We start from the raw sequence: 8296 nt of genomic DNA, 5'->3' as shown, positions 1-8296 counted from the left end.
AGCAAACGGAGGGGCCTGGGCAAAGGGAGCAGGCTGACGGCGGGGTGGGGGGGGACAGGGCGGGGGGTCGCAGGCTTGGGGGATGACGGGGGTGACACAGGGCAGGGGCCTCGGGCCTGGGGGGACTCACGGCCTGGGACTCTGCGCTTCTGTTCCTCGACGCTCCTGACAGCTCCCGTTACTCTCTCACTGTTTTTTTGGGGGGGGGTCAATGCCCACCTCCTTCTCTAGGGTCGCCTGCTCAGGCGACTCAGAATTGACCACTCTAAAAGGGTCGTTTCAAGACTTATTTCTCTGGGGCTGGAGAGATAGCACAGCGGGTAGGGTGTTTGCCTTGCATGCAGCCAACCCGGGTTCGATTCCCAGCATCCCATAGGGTCCCCTGAGCACCTCCAGGAGTAACTCCTGAGTGCAGAGCCAGGAGGAACCACTGTGCATCGCCAGGTGTGACCCAAAAAGCAAAAAAAAAAAAAAAAGACTTATTTCTGGGGGAAAACAACTCACTAAGAGCCGAAGACCAGGAAGTGGCTCAAGGACAGGCAACAAGCCTTGCGTGCTCAAGGCCCTGGGTGTGACCCCTGGCACAGGCTGGCGTGGCCCCACAATGGACAGCCAATACCAAGAAACCCCCAAATGCTCAAGACCTGCAAGCTTGCAGTTCTACCAGTTGAGTTTTAATCGATTTACTTTGGGGGTCTTCTAACAGTGCTCAGGGGCCTGGGGACCCTTCTTGGTGAGACTCAGTCAAAAGTGTCGGTAATTCAGGGCTTGGGTCCCAGGATGTGGCACTGCTTGGGCCCGCGTCGCTGCTTGGGGGTCCCAGGCCGCAGCCCCAGTGCTATGGGGCCCGCCCTAATCCTTGCATCATCTCCCGTCCCTAGAATTGGGTGATTTTTGGTTTTCATTGGTTTGGGGCCACCCCTGGCTGCACTCAGGGCTGACTCCTGGCTCTGCACTTGGAGATCACACCAGGCAGTGCTCAGGGGAGACCAAACGGGATGCCGGGGATTAAACCCAGATTGGCTGCGTGCGAGGCCAGTGCCCCACCCGCTGTAGGACCCTAGAATTTACCTTTTTTTGGGGGGTCACACCCGGCAAAGCACAGGGCTTACTCCTGGCGGTGCCCAGGGGACCATATGGGATGCTGGGAATCGAACCCGGGTCGGCAGCGTGCAAGGCAAACGCCCTCCCCGCTGTGCTATCGCTCCAGTCCCTAGAACTGACATTTTCAGTCGTGAGATTTCAGATTGGAAGTGGCCTTAGACATTTGGGATATGAGTGTCTGGCGCTGGGCTTCCTGCCTGTGAAGAGGCCGGCCCTATCGCAGACCCCCAGACTGATGGGAAGGGGCTTGCTAGGACCCTGCGTGGAGGGTGCAGCGCCTACCTCCTGCTCCCTCAGAAGAAAGGTGCTAGATCTTGCTTGTGCCCTCCCAGGCAAGAGACTGGGGGGGGGGGAGGGATGCTGGCGCTGGGGAGGGCCAGTCCTGGCCCGGGGAGTGTGAGGGGGCCCCAGGGGTCCCCAGGCGGGGGTGGTGGCCGAGGGGAGCGGAAGCCCCGACTCCTTCTGGTCCAACCGGGGTTGTTGAGTGTGAGCTGGAAGTGCCCCACCCTCGCCGCTATGAGCAGCTTCCTTCCTGCCTGCTGGCAAGGCCTGGGTGGGGAGCGCAGGGGAAGTGGGGGGGGGCAGAGGGGGCCCCTGGACAGTGGGTGGGGGCGGCTACCTCGGCCAGGGAGGCCGGGGTCCTCCCCGGGGCGGAACTCAGGCTGCCGGGAGGTGTGAGCAGAGCCTCGCTCAGCGTGCAGGTGGCGCGGGGAGGAGTGGGCACGGGAGAGGGGCCCCCCTGGGCTGGCCTCAGGGATGAGAGCACTGCGGGGGTCTCAACGGGCTCCCCTCGGCCCCCCGAGCGGGTCGCTGCCCGAGACCCGCACTTCCGGGGGAAGCCACGCGGGGGCGGCAGAGAGCCGAAGGGAAGCCCGAGCCGAGGCTGGTGCGCACAGGTGGAGATCAGGAGAGAACAGCGGGGGGCACGGGGGGACACCGCGAGGTGTGTGGGGGGATCCCTGTGGGGCTCAGCTGCAGGAGCCTGAAGCTCCAGCATGACTGGGAGCACGTGCTCTCAGGAAACCTGCATTTTCCTAGAGCACAAAGGAGCCCCAGGGAAATTGCCCGGAGCACCAGCAGGACAGAGCCCCGTGGGGGGGGGGTGTTGTGGGGAGTTCAGGGGCTCCCTCTGGCAGATCCCCCACTATTGGAGCAGGCTGCCTCCCGACCCCCAGGCTAATAGGGCAGTTTGGCTTTAGTTTGGTTTTAGAACCATATTAAGCGGTGCTCAGGGATGCTCCTGGCAGGACTCCCAGGACCATACAGGGTGTCGGAGATCGAACCCAGGGCAGCTCATGCAAGGCAAGCGCCCGGCCCGCCGTGCTATTGCCCCGGCCTCGGTAGGAAAGAGAGGCGCCTGAGAACGCGAGGCCCTCTCCTGGGCGTTGCTGGGGGCCTCACCCCGGGCACAGGGCAGTGCCCATCCCCGATCGGGGTTCTGTGCCAGCTGCCTGTGGGAAGCCCGGCCTGACACACCCTGTAAACTCTTCCTCTGGAACCCCAGCCCTGAGCAGATGCTGTGCGAAAGATACAGACTCACGTCTGAGGGTGTGTGCATATGTGGGAGTGAGCGCGAGTGCGTACGTGTGTGTGTGCGTGTGTGTGTGCGTGCGTGTTTGAGAGTCTGAAGGCATGTGCTGTGTGTATGTGCATGAACGCAGAGGGGCGGTGTGCCCGGGGTCTCTCCTCGTCCTGTTTCGTCGTCATCTGCTCCTAAACTCCCCCCTCCCCCTCAGCTCATTTGGTCCAAGCACGATAGGGCACTTGGGGATGTTTCTACGCCTGCAGGGAATGGAATGTCCCTTCATCCCACGGAGCCAAAGCAAGGAGTTTGGAGCTGGAGAGACAGTTCAGCGCGTGAGGTTCTTAGGTCCTTGCCTTTTGGGGGTGCTAGCCTACGTGCGATCCCTCAAACCTCCTCATGGTTTCCTGAGTCCACCAGCCGTCATCCCTGAGCAGAGAACAAGGAGTCCTGAGCACTGTTGGCGTGGCCCCCCCCCCAAAAAAGCAAAACCAACCAAAAAAGGAAGTCAGAAGGGCTGGAGTGATAGCACAGCGGGTAGGGCGTCTGCCTTGCACACAGCCAACATGGTCGACCCGAGTTCAATTCCTCCGCCCCCCTCGGAGAGCTCGGCAAGCTACCGAGAGTATCTCGCCCACACGGCAGAGCCTGGCAAGCCAACCGTGATGTATTCGATATGCCAAACACAGTAACAACAAGTCTCACGATGGAGACGTTACTGGGCCCGCTCGAGAAAATCGATGAACAACGGGAGGACAGTGACAGTAGCCAACCTGTTTCGGTCTCCAGCACCACACATGGTCCCCTGAGCGCCACCAGGAGCAAGCCCTGAGCACAGAGCCAGGAGTCAGCCCTGAGCACCACCGGGTATTGTCCCAAACCAAACCAACCCGAACAAGGAGTTCTCAGGTCAGATTCAGCTCTTCCATGATGCATGGGGTCCTGTCCTGGGCTTGGGGGCCCTGCGTGTCAGGGTGGCCTGCAGGCGTCCCCCTCCCCCGCCTCCCTCGGGCTGGCCCGGCTTCCGGTCTGCTCAGTGCATTGAGACTCTCCCAGGAACTGAGCACTGAGTGTGCCCGGTCAGAAATTCCATAGCAACCATCAGCGGGCAGCAGGAAGTCCTTCCGCTGCTCTCGGGCCCTGGGGACACAGGGGCCAGGACCTCCCCCTACACAGGGCAGGGGAAACACTCAGCATCCTCCTGTGGGTCCGGGGCCTGCCAAACCTGGGGGCCGGTAGGGGCCTTTCTCCCGCCCTCCCGGAGAGAAGAGTCACAGGCTTCCTGACAGCGGCGTCTGACCCAGAGACCAGCTAAGAGACGCTCGGGCACATTGGTTGCTGGGGCTGACCAGGGCCCCCCGGGCCCTCTTCCTGTCACCTGGGTTTGTTCCTGAGCCACTGTCCATTCGCTGGAGGAACTGACCCACCCAGACCCACCCTGCAGCCTCGGAGATGCTGCTCTGCCCCGGGTGTCCACCAGGGGGAGCTATGCAAACCCTTTTCTTCTCAAGGGAGGAGCTCAAAACCTCTTTCCGGATTCCCGGGGTCCTGGGCTGTGTGGTTGGATTAAGCGAAGAGAAGGCTCCGTGCTGGACTACTGGTCTCCAGGGGACAGCGACCTGGTGTCCTGACCACATTCTTAGCTCCACCAAGCCCTTGTCAAACCCCGCTCCCTTTAAAGTCTTCTGGACCTTTCCAGCCTTAAAGGAACTCTCGGGGCTGGAGCGATAGCACAGCGGGTAGGGCATTTGCCTTGCACGCGGCCGACTTGGGTTCGATTCCCAGCATCCCATATGGCTCCCCGAGCACTGCCAGGAGTAATTCTTGAGTACGGAACCAGGAGTAACCCCTGTGCATCGCCAGGTGTGACCCAAAAAGCAAAAAAAAAAAAAAAAGGAACTTTCTCTCTCTATACTTCTTTTGTGTTTATGTTTTGTGTGGAGCCACGCCCAACAGTGCTCAGGGGTTACTCCTGGCTCTGTGCTCTGGGACCACTCCTGGCGGTGCTTTGGGACCATATTCGATGCTGGGGATCAAACTGAGGTTGGCCACGTGCCAGGAAAACACCTGTTGTACCATCTCTTCAGCCCTCCCTACATTGTTTTGTTTGTTGTTTTGTTTTTTGGTCATTCCTGGTGATGCTCAGGGCTCACTCCTGCCTCAGCGCTCAGGGGTCTCTCATGCCAGGGCTCAGGGGACCACATGGGGTGTGGGGTATTGAACCCGAGTTGACTATACACTAGGCAAGTGCCCTGAGCACTGTCCTTTCTCCAGTCCCCACCCCCCCTCCCGACTCACTCCAGGAGATCATGGTCCGTGGCACTTCCTGGCAGGTGGATCCAGGCGATGTGACGTCTCTTCTTGGCTGCCAGGGGCTGGATTTGGCTCCCGCGCTCCTGTCTGTTCATGTGTCAGCATCTTTCCTTGCCAGGAACAGTGATCTACGGCCAGGCCTGCACGGTCGCCTTGCTTCTCTCTAGGATCTCACGCTGTCTGCTGCCCATCCCAGCTGAGTGGTGCCTGTCGCCCGGGTCAGGCTGAGGGGACACCAGGCTGGCCCCGAGCTCTCTCTATCACATTGGTGGATGACTCAAGGGCAGGAAAACCATTACCTTTCAGGTTTGAGCACACCCACTGGGTGTACAGACCCCACCCCTGTACCACCCAAGCAGGGGTGCACTCTAACTTCTGCCTGATGAACTCAGCGGTGCCAACAGGGCAGAAATCCAGAGAGCTGATGTAACCGCCTTGGCGTGCATTTGGTTTTGATATTTTGGTTTTTGGGCCATACCTGGCAGTGCTCAGGGCTTACTCCTGACCCTGTACTCAAGGATCACTCCTGGCAGGGCTCAAGGGACCGTCTGAGGTGCTGGAGATTGAATTTGGTTTGGCCACATTCAAGGCAAATGTCCTACCCATTATACTATCTCTCCCAGCCACCTCTGGGTTTAAAGTCTCTGACTCTTGTATTGACTGTCTCTCATTTACACATACACAAGTGCACACACACACGCACACACATGTACACACATGCACACACACAACACACACACATACAGTTCCTGACATTCTATAGCTCTAGTTGTATGTGGAATACAATCCCTGATCTCATTTGGTTAGGAGAAAAAAATACTGGATTAAGGACCACCAGGCCCAATCTAAACAGTTTTTTTAAGAATGGGGGGGGTCATGGGGCTGGAGCAATAGCACAGCGGGGAGGGCGGTTGCCTTGCGCGCGGCCGACCCGAGTTCGATTCCCAGCATCCCATAGGGTCCCCCGAGCACTGCCAGGAGTAATTCCTGAGTGCATGAGCCAGGAGGAACACCTGAGCATCATCGGGCATGACCCAAAAAAGCAAAAAAAAAAAAAATAGGGGATCCATCTCTGGGGATGCTTGGGACCATGCCGTGCGGGAATCTGAGTCGGGCCCTTGCGCATGCGCAGGTCCTGTACCGCCCCTCCCAGAGACCAGCCTGTCTAGCTGCTCCTGACCCCCGAGGCCCCGGAGGAAGCAGGGGGTTCCGCGTGCAGCCAGCCCCCTCCCGACTGCAGCGACATTCCCCTCTGGCTTTACCACCCCAGACAGCAACAGCCACCCCCCGGGAAGGTGCTGAAGCTCTAGCAGTTTCGCAGCGGTCCGTTTCCTGGTGGAGGGCTGCCGGCGGGTGTGTGTTTGCACACCTGGGCCGAGACCCGCCGTCCCGGATCAGCAGGTGCTGCGTGCTGGAGCTGCCTGACCCTCGTGGCGTTTCCATGGTTTGGGGTGACCGTTCCATCCTCCGTGCCCCAGGGAAGGCGCCCGACTGGGCCTGCGGAACTGCCTGCCCTGGCTGAGGCGGGGCGGGAGGTTTTCAGCACCTCGGACAGAGACAGAGCACGGGGCGGCCGGGAGGGTGCCCCGCCAGCTGTCCGGGCAGGGTGGCACCCCGCGCTGGGCTCTCTCCTCACGCCTGCCAGTCCCCCGGAGACACCCCCCCTAAACCCCGAATCCCTGTGCAGTCAGTGCTGGGGTTCTTCAGCCCTAGCAAGAACCTGCGTCCCCCAGCTGGTGCTCAGAAGTGCTGAAGTGGGAAGGTCCCGAGACAGCACCCAGACCAAAGCGCCAGGGCCCCTCCCCTTCGGTCTTTGGGGGAGAACTTTTTTTTTTTTTGCTTTTTGGGTCACACCCGGCGATGCTCAGGAATTACTCCTGGCTCTGCTCTCAGGAGATGCTCAGGGGACTATATGGGATGCTGGGAATTGAACCCGGGTTGGCTGCGTGCAAGGCAAACGCCCTACCCGCTGTGCTATCGCTCCAGCCCCACACCTCTGGTTTTTAAAATTTTGTTATTTATTTGTTTTGGGGCCACCCCCGGCAGTGCTCAAGACTGGCTCCTCACTCTGCACTTAGAAATCCCTCCTGGGCTTAGGGGACCATGTGGGATGCTGGGGATTGAACCCAGAGCGGCTGTGTGCCAGGCGTGAGCTTCCCCTGCTAGCCCCCTCTCCCCCCCCCCCCCCGGGAGCAGCTCTGCAGTCTGGCTTCAGCCGCGGCTCCCTGTGTCTGAGGAGACGGCCCCCTCCTTAGCTGTTAGTCCTCAGCCCTTCGTTCTCCTCAGTCTCTTCCCTTTGCCATCTCGGCTCAGATACGGATGCACAGGAAGACTCGGCGCCGGATGTCTGGAGGGGGAGGGTCTTGCTTCATGGAGATGTTCACACCCTGGGCCCATTTGCACGTGTGGTTCCAGTGGGCTATTGCCGGCCACATGCACCTGTTATTTCTCTCTCCCCAGGAAGTCCGTGAGCTCTCACCTCTTTGTGGGGGACGGGGTCACACCCAGCGATGTTCAGGGCTTACTCCTGGCTCTGCAGTCAGGAATCACTACGAGTGTGCTCAGGGAACCATATGGGATGCCGGGGATCGAACCAGGGTCGGCCACCAGCAAGGCAAGCGCCCTCCCCACTGTGCTATTGCTCCGGCCCCAGCCCAGAGCCTCCAGAGTCCATACTGATTGTCCATGTGTCTGCACCGTATCGCACTGCAGTTGCTGGCTGCCATCAGCTCCAGGGCCAGTGAGGATGCAGGAGAGTCTGAGTTGGAGGCCGGGCTTGAGGGCTGGTGGGCGGGGAGTGACTACGGGCAGAACTGGGGGCTCACTGACCAGAGGCCGGAGACCCTCTTCTTTGGTCTCATTTTCCAGCCAGGGACAGTGAGATTCTGTGGTGCTCTAGGAGTGACCTTGCCGGGGGCCCTTCCGACTCCTCTGTCCTGGCCCAGTCCACGTCCTCTCTGCCCTGGCCTGCCAGGGGGGTAGATGCCATCTCCTCAAGGGGCCCTAGTACATACTCTTCTGGTCAGTGGCGTCCCCCCTCCCACTCCCCTGTGATAATGGCAGAAGTAGTTATTGGTGACTTGCAAAGCAGATGCCCGATGGTCACACAGACCCTGCCGGCCCTGGAAATGTGGCCACCACCCCCGGGAAGGCAGGCTGCCTGGAAGAAGGGGGGACCCCACTGACTGCTGGTGTGTGGGGGAGAATGCGCTCCTCCTCCCCAGTCCAGAGCTGACTTGTGGGGTCCCAGACGAACCAACCAAAAGGCAGATGAGGGAGCCCGATCCAGGCAGTGGCAACAAGGGCCTGCATCCATGCCAGAGTCAAACCCGCCTTCGTTTTTTTTTTTGCTTTTTG

Source organism: Sorex fumeus, unplaced genomic scaffold (genome assembly GCF_029834395.1).
Source record: "Sorex fumeus unplaced genomic scaffold, SorFum_2.1 ptg000107l, whole genome shotgun sequence".
Lineage (NCBI taxonomy): Eukaryota > Metazoa > Chordata > Mammalia > Eulipotyphla > Soricidae > Sorex > Sorex fumeus.
This window is presented reverse-complemented; position numbering follows the sequence as displayed.